Below are 22313 nucleotides of genomic sequence, written 5' to 3'. Positions count from 1 at the left end.
AGTTTTCTTCGAAATCAAATTTCTCAAAACATTAGGATTTCTTCATAAATCATTTTTTCTTCTCTTTAAAATACTTTCCCAATGAAATTCATCATTTTCAAAGTATCCTTTTTTCCAAAAAAAATTCAAATATTCGAAGCATACATCATGTCTTCAATCTACATTTTCTGAAATCCATAGAACATGTTTGATTATTTGTGCATCTAAGTATAGAACATCGATTTAGACAAGTTGAGCAAAGCAAAGCACATGATTGATCATTGGTTTGATTACTCCTGGTTATGGCGCCAGGAACAGTTGAACCTCATACCGACATGCGAATCCCATTTCTTAGATTTTTTTTGCATTTTAAAACGGAGGCGAGTTATTTTTAAAATATTTTTCAAATGTTAGTTTAACTTGTAAAAGTAAAATTTTGCAATGATAACAGTGGAGTTTTCTTTATTTTCATGTTTAGTTTATCTCTGCCAAATTTGGTGATTTTCCATGGCCATTTGCTGTTTCATTTCAGTTAAAAACTGTGGTTGGTTACAAAATATCATGTTCTGTAACCAGTTAGTTTTCTGAGGTAGAGTTGTGACTTTTTAAAGTAGTTGTGCTCAAACCGCAACAGATTCTTAATTTCTATAAATTGGAGTGGTTTCCTGATCTTTTCAAGCATTGTTTTCCACAAATTTGGGAATAATTGAGTTCATTTAGCCTTTGAAATAGCCAAATTACATAAACCTATCTGTTAATCTTAGTTTCTTGTTTCTAAAATTTAAAATCCCAATGTTTTATTAATATCTCAAGATCCAGGAAAGTTTTTCATATTATATAAAAGGAACATGTTTCTATGGTTTGTCTTGAGTCTACAAACTCAATTTGGCTTGAATTGGGTTCGTTTAGGACCCCTTTCACTCGAAAAACCCTGATAGGTTTTTCTGTAAATTTTATTTCTGGCAATTCCTGTTTCAATTTTCTAAGGTCCAATCAAAAACCCTAATTCTGGCGTTTCTTCAATGTTTTTCCAAAAATTTCAATTATATGTTGTTCCCAAGGTTGTTAGAAGTTTTTATATCAATTTTTAGAAATTTCCAAGGGTGTTTAGCATCTTATTCATTGGATTTTTCAAAATTGGTTTTCTATAAAGTCATAATTGTGCTAAAATAAGGGCAAATTAGGCATCTTTTCATTTAAACTGCCAATTTTAGGCATTATTTTCATGATTTTAAAACTTGATTACACCTTTTATCATTTCAGCATGCCTTCAACCAATTTAAGCACATTTTAGAGTTTGTTTGATCTCCATATTTACAATATTTCAAAAAATTTTTACAAAACCCTAAATTTCAAGACTATTCTGGTCATAATTCCAAATTTTTAAGTGTATTTTGGTACTTCCACCCTCAATTCTGAAATTTAAAATTTTAAAATATCTTTCTTTCAATATTTTATCAAATCATGCATCATTATCATCATTATTTAGAAATTTTGCTTTATGAATGCATGGAAAAGACTCATTTTAGGAAAATATCCTTCAATTTTCAAATATTGTTGGATAAATCCAGAAAAGCCTATATTTTTCTACTAACATGTTTGTTGGTTTTGTAGAAAGATTCAAGATTGTAAATTTTTTTAATTTCTTTATTTTATTATTCAATTTCCTAATGTAAATTATAATCAAATACCAAAAATAGTAGAAATTTTCTTTTATGCATAGATAGATTACATTTGTATATAGTTTATTTTTCTTAATATTAATTGCTATGGTTAGTCATGCATACACACTTTTAAAATTCTACAATGGTGAAACATGAATGGCACGTGCACCTTCTTCTAATAAGTTGATAAACTTAGTGCAATTAGTATTTGTGGCCATAGTTAGAATACGAATGAAATTCAGATTTATTAATTTTTTTTAAGTTATAAAAAAAGCCCACACTCAAGCTATTTTTCAAAATAATTGCATATTTTCAAAAATCTTTTTTGAGATATTTTCCTTCCTTTTAGATGTAATGAGATATATTCAAAGCATATGTGTGGCCATAGTCATGGATATGTGAAGAATTCATCTTATTTGAATTCTATAAGGCACAAGACCCTTTTTATATAAAAATCAATTTAAAAAACAAAAGAAATTTATAAAAGTTTTCTTTTCTCAAAATTTTCAAAAACAAGAATATTTACAAAGGATTTCTTTTCTCAAAACCTTTCAAAATGCAATTTAAATTGCATTTATACATTAGGTAGCCTAAGGCTACATCATAGGGCCACACGCCCAGAGCATTTTTCTTTCTTTTCAAAAATTCAAATTTTCTAAAATATCTCATTTTCAAAACAATTTTAAAGCAATTCTAAAGTAATTTTAAAGCAATTTCAAAAACAATTTCAAAGCAATTTCAAAGTGATTCTAACCATGCATCATGATTATCTTTGATTTTTTTTTAAAGTCACATGATTGATTTCCTTTCTGCATTCTAGGACTTAGAATAATTACTTAGATATTTAAACAAAGCAAGGCATACAGTTAAATCCTTGGTTCGATTACGCTTGGTAAAGGCGCCAGAAACGGTTGAACCTCGTACTGACAGACGGATCGCCTCTCTCAATTTTTTCTATATTTTTAAAACAGTGGTGAGTTTTCAAAATCTTTTTCAAAAAAGTCAATTGACTTGCAAAAGTAAAATTTTTTGCTTGATCACAATAATAAAAAATCATGTCAACATGCGGTTTAACTATTTATTCATGCAGTATCACAACATTTCCAATATTCAGGAATACACATTATATATATCATTATGCATCCGCACATATGGCCATTATGCAATAAAATTAACATGCTCATATTTATTTTTCACATGCTTTGCACTTACAAACATGCTCATAATCAATGAATTTTAAAATAACATAATTAAACTACCATAATTAAACAGATTCATAAATTTCAATCACAATATGTGTAGGGGCCTTTTTCCTCAGAAACATGGAATCTCTACACCATAATCATAACTTACCAAAAGCAATCAAACTCCCCTTTATCTCTATTACAAATATTTATATCGGATCTAATATGATTTAAAACTGAATTTATGAATAGTTTAAAGAAAACATCAAAACATAATTAAAACCATAAACCCGACTTTCCCGTTAAGATCTCCCATAAACCCTCACCGAGCAAATCAATATAACTCCACTTAATATCTTGGCCTTTCAGTTCTCAAATCATAGCAAACCTAACTGACATATCTATGATAGCATACACATTAAAGAACTCAGTACAATTGGCCTGTAAATAAAAACACGTCTTTTTCCCCGATTCAGGCCCTCATAAGCCCAAACCGGAAAGTCGCACATATTCCTAATTATGTTTAGTTGTAATTATGCTTAAACAAGATGAATACACATTACTTAACTCAATTCATGTTGTACAAACTTGTAAACATTCATATCTTATTTAAATATGCCTTTAGAACATCCAAGTCAATTAAAAAATTCAAAAATTCTAAATCAATTTTTGAGAAATCAGAGTCTTAATTCTATTATGAAGAAGTCATCATATATACATTAAATCATGTTTGAATCCAAAGATCTAACAAATTAACATGCTGAATATAATCATATAACAAAAGTTCTTGTCTTTGGAATCAATCAAAATAATTAATTTGCAAGACAATACGAATTGAGTCAGGTCTTATACATAGAATTCACATAAACATTCATTCAGATCTTCTTACATGTTTAACACATTATTTTTGATGCAATAGGGTTAATAAACACTGATAATATGCAATACATGTCAGAAATATATTGAAACCATAAGTCTTTAACATGTTACTACTTAAACACAAACATAAATCTTCAGAAAAACTCAGATCCATGTTGACCCATTTTTATAAAATCTGTCAGGAATAATAGAGCTCATATAAAATCATGGTATTTTTACCTTGGTTACCTGTACCTATCCAGGACATAACTTAATAAACAAATAAAAAATAATAAATACAAAAATAATTAAAAATCTTTTACAGAACCTTGTTCTGACAGAGTTTTGATCTAGAATCTATAATCTGCAAGATTTTTACCAGATTAATGTATTTCTTGAAATTTATATACAATGTTTTTGACAAAACCCTTTTTACATAGTCAGTTGTTATGTATTAAAATTCACCCATAATTTTTGATAAAATATTTAGAGTCGTTTATAAAGGGCGTTTATATCTTCTACTAGAGATGAGTCAAAACCATCCTGTAACTAGAGCCAAAATATGGGGCTCTATTAAAATGGGTATATCTTTATCAATTCGGATTCAAAAGTATAAATTCAAGTTCAAGATGTGTAAATCATTATAGTGATTTTATTTAGATTTTTTAAACTAATATTCAAGAAAATATTGATCTATTTCTGAAACTGGTCAAGACTAATATATCAGACTTCACAAATTTTGGTTTCTCAGAAAATGTTTTTATAAAAAACCATTTTTAAGATCATACTACCTTTGAAATCTTATTATTTTAGATTTGATCTGACATAATATGAATTAACACATGAATAACACCATCAAAATCATATTATGATTGAATCTAATATGAAATAACAATGAAACCCTAACTATGCATGTTTTATAAAAAACATTTTTATGAAAAAAACCCTATTATTTATCTTTTTTAAACCAAAGAAACATTTTTTTTTACAATAAAAATGTGTAGAACAGATTTCAATTTTAGGCTTTGGTTACAGGACTGTTTCGACCTATCTTTTTAAAAGGTATAAAGGCCTAATCAAAATCACTCTGAATATTTTATACAACTTTTAGGTGAAGTTCAACATATAATAAAAGACTGTGTAAAAAGGGTTTTATCAAAAACATTTTCTATAAATCCCAAGAAAATCATCAATCTAATAAAAAATTATGTAGTTCACAGATTATGGATTGAAACTCTATCAACACATGGTTTATTAAAAGATTTATAATTATTTTTTTGCTCATTATTTTTAAGATTGGTTTATTGGGTTATATTTTTCACAGGTAAAGGCAGCCACAATAAAAATATGATGATTTTATATATGATCTGCAAGTTTTGATGGATTTTGTAAAAACGGGTTAGCAGGGATCCAAATTTTCCTGACGGCTTATACTTGTGATTAGATAGTAACGTGTTTGGATCTTATTATTTTACTAAATTTTTTTCTATCATATTATGCATATTATTAGTGTTAAGACATCTTATTGAATCATAAACCAAGAACCAAACATTGAGAAATAACTGAATTTGATTTGCACAAGTTGTAGTTAAAAGATATTGCCAAAGTTTGATTGTTATGCAAATTATCTGTTTTGGTCGATTCCAAAGAAGAGTATTTTCATCTGTATGATTGTGTTAGCACGTGTAGCTTGTTAAATAACTAAAATCATGCTTGACTTAACAAAATATGAATGGTGTGTATTTAAGTATAACACATCGAATTTACAAAACAATACTAACTTGAAAAGTTTAGGGATTTCTTTTTCTTTTTCTTTTTCTTTGTAGTGGAACTTAGAAAAGGTTCTAGCAGCGAAAATGAACGATAATAAGTCATTGGTTTTAGAAAACTCCGAGCAAGTCACAGGTATATGGCAAAGTACTCATTGACCACCAAGGTGCTTCATTAATTAAAATGAGTTATTTATTACAACATCACTACTTAGAAAAGCAGTATTCTATAAAACTGGTTTTAAAAGGAAGCAATGCAACACTATCTTAAGCAACCCTGAAACTCAATGTCGCCTTGTTCTGTATATCACATCGCAAGTTCAACACCTTTAATCTCCATTAAACGGGGTTAGAACCATTGTTGGTCTGGTAAGAAAGAATTCAATCAAGTATCAACTCATAGAAATACATGTACCACTCAAGGTCGCAATTTGCAACAACGACGCTCAAGTCTTCATAACTTAGCGTATATCGCGAAAGCCTCCTCAGGGCTACAAGTTGAACAGTTTCCTCAAGTCTCCATAACTTAGCGTAGACCTCTTCAGGGTCTCGTTTGGGATGTTAAACTCAAATCTCCAAGACTTGGCACATCTGTATCCCACGGATCCAAGTATGAGCTTCTCGATCTTAGCTTAGTTGTGTGGATACAACATGGGTCTTTGCCCTATTAGTCCAGTAGTATACCGATCATGACACCGTTATCAAGGTTATGTAGGACTTGACAAAACAATGTTCATTCACTCATATATTCATACATTGCTAAATCTAGAACTAATGCATTGTTTTGATATTAACCATTCAACCCCTGGTACTCGGGAGAGGCTTGAACTTCGACATCAACTCGACGTTTTGGGGGTTGATTATTTCATATATTTTAGATACCTCAGAGGGCTGTTTACCATGTTAATGGTAGGGCGACAGAACTCATACTGGGATAACCCTACCAGGTCGGTTTGGATGCATCCTCTACTGCAGTAGTTGAGTTCAATCCTTAGATGTTTAAGGATAACCACGACCTCCAAACTTCCTGAGTGATGGGAGGTCCCTTAAACTCTTTGGTTCATAATCAAATATATGTCACTCACGATTGTACCATCACCGTCTTCCATGATGATCAATATTCCTGAAGGGGTCTGATGGTCTAGCCATTACTTGTCGGATATTTGAATGCTATTCAGGCAAGCCAGTGTATCCCGCACTCAGAAAATATGTACTCGACCCTATTGAGTATTCATAAGCACAATCCAATTGTGTGGTCCCGAAGACCCTTAAGTTTTATTTATATGCATGTTTGACTCTGCTTTCAGCATCTACAACTGTAATGACCCCAACTTATACTCCTTAAAAAGTGTAGATTTTTTTTTTAAACAAGTGCGAAAACATTCTCAAAGACCTGAGGCCTTACAGTTAAAACACAATCACCACCACAAGGGATCTTATACTCATCTTTCATACCAAACTAATCCAAGCTCTATTTATTAAAATGCATATAATTTAAGACATGAGTAAATAAAAAGTAAAGAAAGAAAAAAGAAAGAGCCACGCCATTCCAAGAATCTGCCCTGTAGTGGGGTAGTCTCCTCGTTACTCTTTTCAGAAGCAATTCCTTTGTATTAGGCATCTGAGGCTGCGAAAAACACAAAAAGTAGGGTGTTAGAATCCAAAGAATCCTGCGTACAGGTCCCCCTAATAAAACAAATAAGAATAAAAAACATAAATAAGATTCATGCAATATTTTAGATAGACATAAATATAACACATTTATAATTCAACTAATCATTCATGCAACAGAGAACAATTATTAAACATGAGGAAACAATTAAATAACAACAAGGATCACAGTTTAAGCATTAAGATATTTAACATGCTTTAAGGAACAACATCATGTATTCACCAACATATCACAGTTAAGAGAAAAAGTAAATGTGCATGATCTAATGCATAACAGGAATATGCATGATTTCAGTGCAATGCATGAATAAATTATTATCATCTTTAATCAGAGTTTTCTTTTTATATGCATGTCCCTATTAAATGCACACAATTTAAGTTCCTCTTTTTAATTACCAATGCCCGCGGATACTTAAAACAGGTAAAATCTCCAAGGTCAAGTTAGGTTTCCAGAGTAACTTAGCACACAATTCGTATTTTATTACTGGGTTCCAAACTTAGCCCTCGACTAATATCAAGAAACAATACCATCAATCAAAACATTAGAAATCAACATCTAATGTCGAAGACATCATGAAAATCAGCATCCACTGGCACCACTTTCTTGGTATACCAAAACAATAACTGTGTCTACACACCACCCCCAGGCAAAGTGGCAGACTCTCTCTAAAACCATGGCCAGTAGAAGAATCTCAATATCAGGTTTGGAGGCAACAATAATGCACATGGAGTTTTAGTATCCTCACGGTTTTCCCAAAACCGCAATATCCAAGATTCTGATACTAAAGAAAGGACATCAAGAAACATAAATTACATTGTTCTTCAATTTCTTTTATCTTTTTATTAATTCATCTCTTTTACATTTACAAATCAACATGCAAAATTAATAAATAAGCTTGCAAATCAACATGCCAAGCTTTTCACGAAACTATAGCTCGTGGCATTATGAAACAGTGTAATAAAAACAATATCTCATTTGATTTTTGCAATGCATAGAACAACTAAAACAAAGAGCAACACATGCTCAAGGCTCACACAGTCCAGATGACACATATGATCATCAATGCATTCATAAGCAAAAATCATCATCCACATGCCAATATGCATTCCTTTCACATGCTTTCCAATGCATACTCATGTATGCAAAACCCTTTTGAGATGTGCATGAAACAATAAATTCATGAGCATTTGCATGAGTGCACCCATATCTAAGTTAAATGCATGGTTGCACTCAATACACATATTCCAGTTCAATGCATGATTTCATTTAATACATATACTCATGTCAAATGTATGCTTTCGGTCATGAATCGCCTCGCTTAAAACATATGAACATGCATGCCATTATGTAAGTGCAAAACATGTCTATCTCACGTATGCATATGCACATGAAAGCACTACACAATATTACTTTGAACTTGCATGACACAACCAATCTAAACATGTGCGAGAAAATCATTATCTTGCATGCCCAAGACTAATTATAATATGGATGGCAAAAATCTAAAATTTTACAAGCCTAGATAAAAATAAAATATGCTTACATGACCCCTTTCACCCATACACAAATTGAATCGCATGTACAAGCCCAAGTAACCAGAGCATTCACATCTTAATAATCATTTTTTTTAAATCTGTCCAAACCGAGCCCAGCCGACCCAGTCGGCTGGGGTTCGACCCCAGCCTAGCCATGCCTAGTCGGCTGGGCTCAGACTCTGCCCAGCCAACCAGCTGGCTGAGCTCGATCTGAGCCAACTGCCCAGCTGACAGTGAGTCAGCTGGGGCCCAAGTGATACAAAAAAATTCTTTTTTTTGTCCAACAGAAACTGCCAGCCGAACCCACTTGGGTACGTCCGACCGGCTCGGTAGACTTGGCAGCCCAGGCCAGCTGAACTCGGTTCAGCTGGGCTTGTCATGGCTTCCAGCACATGGCCAGACTGCGAACCCTCAATGATTTACATGTGTATGTTATATTTCTTCTTTTTTTTTTTGAAGTGTTTCAGCATAGTACCCAGGCATTTATAAAAATTCTTTGATGTTTAGGAGATAAACATTAGTATGTATACATAGTGGATTTACATAGCCAATAGACGTGAACTTAGGGCTTTATGCTCTTCAATGCACAAGGATCACCAAAACCCCAATCAGTACAAGCCGACCCATCATCAAGAACGTGATCACCTAACTGACTATGTCCACGTTAGGCATGCACTTGAAACCAAGACTCAGCATGACATACTGTTTATGCACATGGTTCCTAATTAAAGCATGTGAAAACCCTATTCTTACCATGCATTGAAGTACACATAGTTAACGAAATCTTGACATTTAGAGAACACACACACATATATATTTAAGAACACATGACCCAGCCGACCCAGTCGGCTGGGTTTGACACGCAGCCAAACTCACCCAGCTCACCCAGTCGGCTGGGGCCCAACATCATAAGGAGCGCCCTTTTTTTTCTTATCTCTTACGTGCATAGATGCCCTTTATTTAAATTTTATTTAAACATGCCACGTATACAAACTGCAGGCACAAACGATCTTCACCCTTCAAGTGACATGACTATGTTAGATGTTGCAGGCACGTACAACCCACCTACTGCATACATATGAATACTTATTAAAAACCAAAACTACATGACTAATCAAATTTTCATAGTGTCATGGATCAAAAGGCCACTGATACACAACCTTTTAATGCAAAACACATGAGTATAAAATATTCTAGCCCAAGCTTATATGCATCTAATGATCCATGACATGGATCATCCACAAAAATCGGTAATACCCTAATGTAAAGACTTAGCAAACCATTTGAATCATCAAATGAATTTGGTTTTAGCATGAAAATAATAGTGGACAGGATTTTTATTTTGAAAAGGATGACAAGAATAAAAAATACATCCTTTTTCATGGATTTTCTAAAAAACATTGTATGAAAATCCAATCTATATCAATTTCTCACTTGATTCAAGAGAGAAAACTCATACCATGAATAAAAACTTGAAGAAAAACAATGGTGAAAATTGAAAAACATGGGTAAATGGTTGGAGATGGCCCAAACTCCTCTTCTTCCTCCTTTTTCCTCTCTTTTCCTCACTTTATCTCTCCTCCTTTTTTTCCTTCTCTTTCCCTTTTATCTCTCTTTTTGGGGGTCTTTTTATAGGCCCCATAGGGGAGGTCTCTCCTCCCTTTTTCTCCAGCCCTCTCTAAAAGCGTTTCCAAAAGATGAAACTCTCTCTCTCCCTTTGTTTCCTATTTTTTTTTGAAACTCTTTCAAATGTTGATTTTTTCAGAATTTTGTTAAAAAAGAAGTCTTAGTCTCTCAAATCCTCTTGAACGCTTTCATAGGTGTTTAAAGGCTCTTTCAAGAGTCCTAAACAAACCCCAAAATAAATTTTTTGAATTGCATTAAATTAATTAATTAATATTAAATTATAAATAAATTTCTAAAAGTTTTCAAAATTACCAAATTAATGTTGGAGGCTTCTTAACATAAATAAACCCCAATTTAAAGGTTTTTTATGAACTTAAAGTTAGAAAATTATTGGGCATGGATCTGGATCCAGATCCAAGATCCAAATCTACATCTGAAATCCAAATGGGTTTTAAATTGAATCAAATCCAGATTAATATGGGTCTAGGATAGGGTCCAAATCCATATTAATTTGAATCAAATCCCTCAGATCCGGTTTGATCCAAGTCCGAATCTGAACCGACAAACTACTTAATTTTTAAAAAAATGCAATTTTTGGCCCAACCGTAGCCTAAATCAAGAAAAATAAAATAACATTGCGCTCAGAATTTTGAGATGCATCCAACGACATATTACATAAATATCAAATTCTGAATTTCATGCAAAAACAACCCAAATTTTGCTCAAATTTAAAGGTCAGAAATAAAACTTTTTCTCACATTTTAAGTGGCTCATTTAGACCTAGTTGATGAGACCTGGGCCAAGCCCAGACTCAAAAGCATCAATCTAAAATAGCGGTTCAAACAATTTTTCTTTTATACTTAGACAAATTTTCGAAAAACCTAAAAATGACTAAGTATAAAAATATGTGATATTATAATAGACATCACGATCACCTAACCTTTTTTGGGTAGACATAAGACGATTTCAAACCACAGAACATTTTGGTACCTCCAGTGTAATGACCCAAATGATTTCAAAGCAAAAATATCATTTTTTTCTAAGGTTAAATTTATATTTTTCTTTTCTTTGTTTTTTCTCTCTAAAATATAATAATGCAACGACTCATCAACAGACTCGTTTTAACCGTACCAAGTACTAGATGGCTCACCTGAGCACAAGCACAAGCGTGTCTTAGCCTCCTAGTACCAGATCCAGTATGAAATCATCCATTAACGAATCTGATTGAACTATTACATAAAAGAAATTATTAATATACCAAGTTTTTCATCATTGGCTTCACCTTAATCGAATCAAGCTCTAGGAAGTCAGCCTATGCATGCACCGACGTTTAATAGCTCCATAGAATAAGGTTCAAAGTTAAAGCATCTAAATGATAAAATCTTTATGTTATTATTAGGTGAGTAAACACAGTGAAAAATATTAATTTTTGAAATCAATTTTATAAACTGGATTCTTAGTTAAATCTCCAGACAAATTACATTAAGAGACTACTACCATCACATATCCGAATAGACAGTGACTATGCACAAAGTAACTGAAATTCAAAGTTTAACTAATAATCAAATGTCCAATTAAATAGTATTTTAGCAATTCAGAAATTATTAAAATTTAAATAAAATAAGAAGCCATTGGAATCATAAAAAACATCAGTGTGCACAATGCCCTCTAACTTTCTGCACTCGCTCTGGCCATCACATGTCTCATGAAAAATATTTTATTTTGAAAGAATGAGACTTTTAAAAGTCTCAGTAAAACTCACATAACTAATGCAATGTACAACACATAAAGCTTGCATGATATAAGTATCTCCGAATTTTTATCAACTATCAACAAGCCAAAAATAAAGTTTCAACAAGCTATTCATGAATTCAAAATTTATAAGTATGGAATAATAATCTTAAATATGCTAACATTAAACTCCACATGAGAACAAGACATATATCAATGAGCATGAATTTATCAACTTTCAGGAACAAGAATAATTTGCAGTAATATAAAATAAAGTAAAGCAAAATACAGTAAAGTAATGTGAGCAAGTAATTTATGTTTCATCTCGATTTTCCGGTCTACCTGGGCATGACATAGACCAACCCGAAACAGGTTGACTAGCTCCGGTGTTTATTATGCTATGTATTTTTTTATGCCCGAGTAACCCCCTGAGTCGTATCCCCCAAGGACGAAGCTCAAAACCATGAGAGGAAATGGCCGCTCTGAGAGAACTCTATTCAGAAACGTGACACCAGCATCATAACAATGATCATGATCACTCACTTTTGTAGAAGTACTCAAGAACTGCCACCTAGGACGAATTGACAGTCCTAGTCTCTCAAATCTCTCTGGCAAGGAAATGCCTCTCACGAGTTAAACTGAAGGGTCCAAAGAATTTCATACCTTCTACCCTCTCTAAGGTAGATCGCTGCCAAGCAACCGGTTAAGCATACCTTGATGAAACAAGGCATACCCAGAAGGGTTATCACAAGATATCTTTAAATTAGGCCATATGTAACATATGCAACTGCCATTTAGGTTAGTGCACTTTCCATCTCATTGTTCTCTCTTATAGAACCATTATTATCTTAATTTCATTAAGCACATCAAGTGCCCATCAAATCCTATGAGATATCACACTTCCTAGATGTATTTACAAATACTGCATACTAAATTCATAACATGCATTCTCAAAAGTCCAGAATTATGTTAACATGCCATTTAACAATCCACTCATGCAGAATTATATTATTTCCAATATTCTAGGATAAACATGCAACAATATCATATATACATCATTATGCATCTGCATTTATGGCTAACATGAAACAACATTAACATGCTCACTAATCATTTTTCACATGCTTTGCAATTACAGTCATGCTCAAAATCGATTTATCATAAAAATCACACAATCAAACTGCTATAATTGAACAGGACCATAAATCTCACTTGCAACATATATAGAAACAATAAATCTTACCATTAACTCTATCACAAATACTTAAAGCACTGAATTTATGAAAAGTTTAAAGAAACATCAAAACATAATCAAAGTCATTAACACAACTTTCCTGATAAGAGCTCCCATAAATTCTTACCAATCAAATCGATATGATTATAATTAATATTTTAAACTTTCAGTCCTCAAATCATATTAAACCTAATTAAAATATCTAAGGTAGCATACACATTAAAGACCTCATTACAACTGGCCCGTAACTAAAAACACATAAGTCTTTTTCCCCGATCCAAGCTCTCATAAGCCCGAACCGGAAAGACTCACATATTTTTAATTACATTTAATTGTAATCCTACTTAAACAAGATGAATACACATTACTTAAACTCAGTTCATGTCATACAAACTACCAACAATTCATATCTCAATGGAATATGCCTTTCAGAATCGATCAAAATAATAAATTTGCAAAACAATATGAAAAGAGTTATGTTTTACACATACGATTTACATAAACATCCCAATCAGATCTTCTCACATGGATAGATCATTAATCTTGATGCAATATAACATAAAATCATTAATAATATTCAATACATATCAGAAATATATCAAAATTATAAGTTTCTCACATGTTGCTAATTAAAAACAAGTATAAGTTATTGAAACAAATTCAGATCTTTGGTAACTCAATTTTATAAAATCTGTCAAGAATAGTAGAACACTGATAAAATCATGGTATTTTTACTGTGGTTACCTGTACTGTGCAGAAAACATATAAGTGATGATAAATGAGCAATAACACGATTATACCTGATTTTCTGAGGAAAAAGCATGGATGATTGCAATTTTTAGAAAAGTGAAAGGAAAAAGGTTTTACTGTGGAGGCATGTACATTCTAAATCTATCGTGATAATGTAATTGCCTGAAATAATTTCTTACACTAATTTCTTAATTGCCTAATGTTCTCATTCATGCATGACAAAAATGTTTGTGGGTAGCATCACTATAAACCCTCACGAGACCTTACTCATCCACTAAGGTAGCCCAGGGGTTTAAAGAGATTATTGCATGAGCTAAATTTAACCGTGATTCCTACGAAAGTGAGTTAGACTAGTTAAGAATTGTATATTATTATTTGTTATCATTTGCATGTTTATTATTTTTGAGTTTCATAGGTTAGATAGTTTAGCTTTAGTTTGCTCGGGACTAGCAAACATTCAAGCATGGGGGCATTTGATGAGGCATGAAATGCATATCATTTTTTACTAATAATTCATGCATTTATATATATTTTAAAGGATAAAAACTCATGTTTATGTTGCTTTAGGTATAAATGAGCTACAGTTCAAATTTCACTCGAATCAGAATTAAAATGAGAAAATAGAGCACTTTTAAGGTTTTAAAGCAATTTTCAAGACCATTCAGATCCAGATCTAACCCAAGAGCTCAAGTTTGAATCATGGATTAGTTATCAAGCCAAATTTATCTAGTATTCATGTGATCCAAGGTTTGAAATATGAAAAAATTCAAAAGATCCTCCTAAAGGTGGCGCCTAGGCTAGCTTGTAATTTATTTTAAGTGTAGTATTGTTTTAAAAAAACTAATTTTTGCTTAAGTAGTTTTAGGAATTAACACTAACTTAGGAGAGTTTAAAAACTAAAAAGAAAACCCTAGAGAGACATCCCTACTGCTGGATTGGCGCCTCTCTCTCCCCTTTTAATTCTTCTTCTCTTTCTTCTTCATCTTCTTCCATATTTTCTCAAAATTCCATCTATTGTGTGCCATCTTCTTCTCCAACGTCCAATGTGTCTTCTTCCTTTGTCTTTTCCTTGTTCTTTGTGTGCTCTTTTGTTGTGTTTTGCAGATTGCAGCAGTCCAAGTGAAGGACTTGTTCGGATTCGGTTCACCGTCTACCACTCTCAAGGATTGACTGTGCTCTCTCTCCACCATGACTCTTCCTCTTCGCATCTCAGTTTTCACTTGGACACAACAACATAATGAGTGTATCAGCCCTACCAAGGACGTGTGGAGAGTCATTCATCACAAGGGACTGCTCTTTCTCTCTCCAAATTGTGGACGACTGTGAGGTACGTCTTCTCGTCCCTTTCTTCTAGTTAAAACTGTGTCAAGTGTCGAGTTGTGTCCGAGCGTCGATCTAGGTTTTAGGCATCCATGTGAATATCAAATGTTCATTTTTGTTTAAAGATCTTATTGATTAAAGGTCTGATTGTGTTCTTGCATGAACAAGAACCGATCTGTGTTTTTAGTCCAGCCGATTGAGTCAAGCAACGTCAATTTCAATCCTTGAGGCTGCAGCCGGCTGAATCATGTACATAGATTTGTTTTTAATTAAATAAGGATTTTTTTAGTGATCTGATCGTGATTTAGCTACAACTAGATCCGATTGTAGCAGTTCGGGTCCTTAGAATTAGAAGTTATTTGATTTAAGTTAGTGGTTGGATTTGGTTAATTGTAATTAGTAGGTCAATAGGTAACTACTTAATATTGAATTTTATAGTCTTGATTCGGTTATTAACAGTAGGTTAACATTAGTGATTAAATTATATTTTCTTTTGTCAAGTATTGAAATTAATTGTAGTTAGTTAGTTAGTTAGTTAGGGTAACATTACATAATTGGTTTTAGGGTTAATTGAGTAGATTAATTTCCTTTACATTCAATTTTGTCATTAATTTCTATTTAATCTAATTAGGTTAAGTTAGGTTAATTAGAATTAGGTTAATATAATCTTTTTAGGTCATAAAGTCATGAATTAGCATATGAGGTTAGTATAGAATTTTTATTTCAATTTTTTAGTAAGGATTGACTTTGAATTAGGGTTGTAAATTTTGGCTAGGCTATTTTTGGAAATTAAATCATATTTGCTTTGACCTTAGTGTAATTTCCCTTTTCAATTCTTAAGTGGGATTCTGATTTTAAATTGATTAGAGTAATTTCTAGATTTTGCTTGATTTGTTTAATCAAGGTCATTGATTAGGTTTCCTTAGAAATCATGTAGTTGGTCATTTTAGGTAATCTATTTAATTGTTTTCTTTAGCCTTAGCAAAATTCTTATTTTAAATTCTTAGGTCAATTTCACAATTTCATTCCATTGTTTTGATTTTGGTAAGTATTAATTCTGGTAGGCTTAAATTGGTAACTAGGGTTATCTTTGCATTTTTTAGCAAGAATTGACTTTGCATTAAGATTTTCAAAATCGTGTAGTAGGGTGAATTAAGTAAGTTAGTTGTTTCTTCCATTAAGTTTTGAATTAAACTCTTAAGATAGTTTCCAAATTTTTTATTGTGTGGTCTAATTAGACTAGGTCATTCTCTTTGGTAAGTAAATCGAGAATAGCTTTAATTATTTTAGACGGTTTTCAAATCTTGTTTTCAAATGCTTTCCTTTCTCATTCTTGAATTTATTGTTAGTAATTTAGTTTTAGTTAATATATTTTGTTTACTTTCTTTATTTAATTAGTTAAGCAATTGTTATTTGTTTTGTCAAGTGTATTTAGTTCTTAGTGGGGTCCACTAACATGAGAAATTAAATCAAATAAATTCAAAAATTGCCCCTTGTGCCCTAATTAGGTTTACTTCACTTAATTTAGTGTTAAATTGTTTTAAGTAAGATAGTTTAGCATGCATGAAAGGAATATCAATGATATGAAATCAACACAACTATAATATGTAAACCTAAGTTACTTAATGAAATACACAACTAATTACTTAAGTTACGTATGGACTAACTAATGTTTAGAGTAAGCAAATAACTCATGTAACTTAAAACAATAAAAATAAATTAACTTATGGTACTTAACGTATACTATACTAAGTTAACTTGAATTTAAAGATGGTAGTTCCTTAGTAGGTAATTTATGATTAGTTAATGTGTTTAGTTCAATTAAGTAATTTAGTTTATTTAGAATTTCTTAGTTAACGCTTAGATTTGTTAGTGTAATGGTAGTTGGTTAGTTCAATAGTTGTTTCTTTATTTATTTTGTTTAATTCCCTGCTTAAGATTAGGTTTAAAGTCATGCATTTTCTGTTCTTCTTAGCAGTAATTAAGTTTTTATCAATTAGTTCTCTTGCTTTTACCTTTTTAGTTAATTAATTAGTCAATCAAAACCAAAATAATAAATCCTGCAGACTTCAGATTTTCAGTCAACTTAAGGTTGTTATTTCATGAATGTTTTCAACGAGTTTTGACCTGAATTTTTTACACTGGTTTTATCAGCATGTCTATTGTGCCTTTGCCAAATTTCAGAATTTTTCATGTTGATTTGGTTAGGTAATTAAATTTTTTTTGAAAACTGGTTCTGTAGAAATTACTGTTTTGATTCATTGCTATCAAGGAGCATTTTTATAATTTCAAAAATCATTTTATAAAGATTTCGGAAAAATTTTTAAACTTTGTAAATTGGGCATGATCCCTGAGTGTGTCTAGCATCTCTCTGTAAAAATTCAGAGCAATCTTATCTTGGTTACACTTTCAAATCCCCAATTTCCCAAAAGTTGTCCTAAAGTGTCTTGTTTGATCAATAGCTAGGTTAGTTTAGTAATTTCTTTTAGAATTAGGTTTTAATTTTTATTGTAATATTTTTCTGATTATTTTTAGTTAGAATAGGTCCTGTTATTATGTCAGAAGTAAGTAATTTGGTTTTGATTAATTTAGTTAAATCATTAGTTAATTAACTAATTGTTTGATTCATTAGCTTTTATAGTGTAGTTGTAATTGCATTCATCGTAGCATTAGTTTAATTATTTTCTATTCATTGCATTTTTTTATTGCTTTATTAGTTAGATATTTAGTTGTTAATTATTTCATTGAGATTGTCTATGTATGTTTGTTTATTGTTAAGTAGAGTAAATACTAACATTGTTATTTTAGTTGCATAGAGTAATTTATTTTAGCAGGCATATAGAGGAGGGCGTGTAGTGAAAGTTGATCATTTGGTTTCTTCTCCAGACATTGGAGTCCCAGAGTATAGATTAGGATTTTATTATTTGTTATTTGTGAATTTATAGTCATTGTAATTATGTATTTTTGAGTTATTAATAAAGTAAATAATTCGGGTGAATTGAGTGTTGCCTTATTTTGTTCCCTGAGTTCAACTTGGTCTTACCACTACTGTAAGTTGGTATTTTATCATTTGATGAATGGTTTACACAAGAGTTTTATTGAAAAATATTGTTTTGAAATTGTTTTTATAAAAGTTACACCACTTTAGAATCTAATTATTTTTTGTTTGATCTAACTTAATAGAGGTTAATACATGAATAACACCATAAAAAATCATATTATGATTAGATCTAATACGAAATAATAAAAAAGCCCTAATTTCGCATGTTTCATAAAATTGTTTTTGGGAAAAATATAATATTTATATTTTTTATTCAAGAAACGATTTCTTCAACCAAAAAAACATGTAAAACAAATCAAGAACATATTTAAAGTTGTTGAAAATCAAAACACTTCAATCATACATACTAAGTGTGTAAAAACATCGGCTATGTAAATCTTACCTGTCTACGATCGATTTTTATGGTAGGATGAAGAAAATGAGTGATGTGGCTCCTACTCCAGCACCACCAATCAAATAAGTGTAGGTCTAATGGCTGCACAAGAGTTCTCCATACCTTCTACACGTTTTGGAGGAGAAAAGAAATTAAAAAACATAGAAAAAAGAGAAAAGAGAGAGAGAGAGAGAGAGAGAGAGAGAGATGATTAACATTGTTAATCATTCTCATGAGGGCCTCTAGTTATAGATGAGCTTAGACAAGATTTATATCTCTAATATAAGAGGTTAATATTTATTAATTTCTTTTATTAATAAAATAAGAAAATAAATTATAATACCTAATTTATTAAATTTCGAAATTACTTAAGCTATAAAAGAAAAGTAGGGACTTCTTACCCTGGCTTGGGCTCTAGTGATATGATAACCTTCTAGGAGGCCTACAAACCTAAAGACTCATCAGAATTGGATGTTTAAATAGTCGATTTGATAGCCCTTAAAACATAGACCATTGTGGTGATCTTCGATTTAATCGTACATACACATATTGTCAACAAAATTTAGTCGATGTCGAAAAATGTTAATTTTTGATATATAATTAGGCATAAACTTTGGTTGGTGATAAAATGCTCAAATCTATACCAATTTGGGCATGTAGATAGTCTATTTTGATGCCCTCAAAAAGAGAAACATTAAGGTTAAATCCGATTTGATAGGTGAGTTACTAATCGACCAAACTTTTGTCAAAATAATAATGATATTGTTCAGAGTGTTCGATGCTAAGGGTCCAATCCAATGATATTAGATCAAAATCCAAAATCCATAGTCTAAAATTATTTACTTTCTTGTTTAGTTCACATATTTTAGCTTTTTCAATTATTCTTGAAATAATCTTCATAACTTGAGACAAAGGTTCATAATTAATCAAAATCAAGAAAATAAAAAATTTACAATTATAGTCATAAATACACCAATAATTCATTATTTATTCACTTTAATTATTAAGAAAAAAATCTCAGGTTTTACATCCACGGTGGATAGTGTACTACTACGCGCTTCCCAGAATATTTCCTCTCTTAGCTCAAGGTTATTTGGGACCCATATCCTTTCTTCCATCCATATTTCTCCATCTTCTTTCAAGTGAAAGAAAGTATCGTCCTTGATAGCCCTTGCTTTCAATTTGATATATTGGTGGTTTTTGAATTGTTTGGCTACAATATGGTTGAAGATCTCAGGATGCATTGTCAGACTTGACAATCAAATCTTGCCTGGATCAGCCAAGAATGACTTCCAGTCGACAAAATCTTTCATCAACTTTCATTGTCCTGCGAGACTGGCAAGAGTGCCAATAATCTTGCGACTAAGGGCATCGACTACAACATTTGCCTTTCCAGGGTGATAGAAAAGCACGAATTTGTAGTCTTTGAGGAATTTCAACCATCATCATTTCCGTATATTCAGTTTTTTTTTAGAGAAAGGGTATTTCAAACTTTTATGGTCCGACATGACCTCAAACTTTTTTCTATACAGGTAGTGTCGCCAAATTTTAAGCGCGAACACTACCACGGCAAGCTCCAGGTCATGGCTTGTATAATTCTTTTCATGTATCCTCAACTTCTTGACTAAAAGGTAAGGTATGGATAGGGGTCATAGTAAAACTCTATTTCAGAATCTCAAAACACTCCTTACACTGGTCGTTTTATTCGAACTTAACTCCCCTTTTCAACAGTTTTGTCATGGGTAAGGCAATTCGGGAGAAGTCCTGTATGAACTTTCGGTAGTATCCAACAAGTCTCAAGAAGTTGCGGATATCAGTGATATTCTTCGATTGTTTCCAATCCAGCACAACTTCTACTTTCGAAGGATCTACTGTAATTCCCTCCTTAGAGATTACATGACCAAGGAACATCACTTTATCTAGCCAGAATTCATATTTTGAAAACTTGGAATAAAGTTGATTATCTCGAAGGGCCTTCAAAATAATTCTCAAGTACTCCATGTGTTGTTCCTTGTTTTCTGAATAAACGTGAATGTCATCGATGAAGATGATGACAAATGTGTCCAAATAGGGCCCGAGTACTCGATTCATCATGTATATAAAGGCAGTAGGCGCATTAGTGAGTCTGAACGACATTACTACGAACTCATAATGGCCATATCTCGTTCTAAAGGCTGTCTTGGGTATATCCTCCTCCTTAACTCTAAGTTGATGATACCCAAACCTGAGATCGATCTTAGAGAATAGTGTAACACGTGCGATTTTGATGTAGTTTAACTTTTAAATTAAAGTTAAAATAAAGTTAAATTTAGGCAAAATTCAAGAATTTAAGTTGAACTAGGGCTTTAGTTAGATCCGTTATGAGGCGTAGATCTCGTAGGAGATCCGATTAAGTGAATTTGGATTTTGGTTGGTTAAAAAAAATGCAATTTCTTGGTTTTCTTAAAATTCTTGATTTTCTTAATTTTTTTGATTTCGAGTTATTATGAAATTAAGACTCAAGTTATGAAGAATATTTCAAGAATAATTATAGAATTTAAAATATATAGCTTAAATAAGAGAATAAATGATTTTTTTCATACATTCGTATTATGGATCTTGGATTGAATTAGGTTCAGATCCAAACCTGAGTTGGATATAGTGTTGTTTTGGATTTGGTGTTTGAATATAATTCTCTATGATGTTATTCATGCATTAACCCATATTAAGTTAGATCAAACAAAAAATAATCTGATATATTTTTTTAACCTATTTTGAAAATAAATCGATAACTTTATGAATATCAGTCCAAAAAATCTAAATAAAATCACTACAATTATCTATACATCTTGATCTTAAATTTAGAATCTTGTTTCACTCATTTTGGATCCTTATTGATGCATATATGCCTATTTTAATATAGCCCCAATTTCTAGGCCTGTTTACAAGATGATTTCAACCTATCTTTGATAAACATTATAAACGCCTATGAAAAAGAACTCCAAATATTTTATAAAAATTTAGGGTGAATCTTAATACCTAATATCAGACTGTGTCAAAAGGTTTTTGTCAAAAATATTTTACAAAAATTCCAAGAAATGTCTTAATCAGATTAAAATCTTAGAGATTACAGATACTGGATCAAAACTCTGTCAGGACATGGTTTTGTAAAAGATTTTTAATTATTTTTATATTTATTATTTTTGTAAACGGTCTATTGAGTTGTATTCTTGATAGGTACAGGTAACCACATGATTTTATAAGTATTCTGTTATTCTTGACAGATTTCATAAAATAGGGTCACCAGAAATCCGAATTTGTCCTGTAAACTTATATTTATTTTTAGTTACTTAATTAATTAAGGAAAATAGTAACAATATACATGGATTAGGACTCTGAGAGATTAGCCCTAGAGTGTACCACGTGAATTGGTGCTCCAAGGAGAGGAAGCCCCCCCTTGGGTGGATTTTAATTATATTATCTTGCAGGAGCAATTAAACACATCACCTTGTGTTAGGACGTTGCAAGTTCGAACCCAAAATGGTATGGTTGTATGACTGGTAGGGGTCTGCTTAATC

Source organism: Nuphar pumila, chromosome 8, assembly GCF_984573655.1.
Source record: "Nuphar pumila chromosome 8, dmNupPumi1.hap1.1, whole genome shotgun sequence".
In the NCBI taxonomy this organism is placed as follows: domain Eukaryota; kingdom Viridiplantae; phylum Streptophyta; class Magnoliopsida; order Nymphaeales; family Nymphaeaceae; genus Nuphar; species Nuphar pumila.
Note: the sequence above shows the minus strand (reverse complement) of the source record.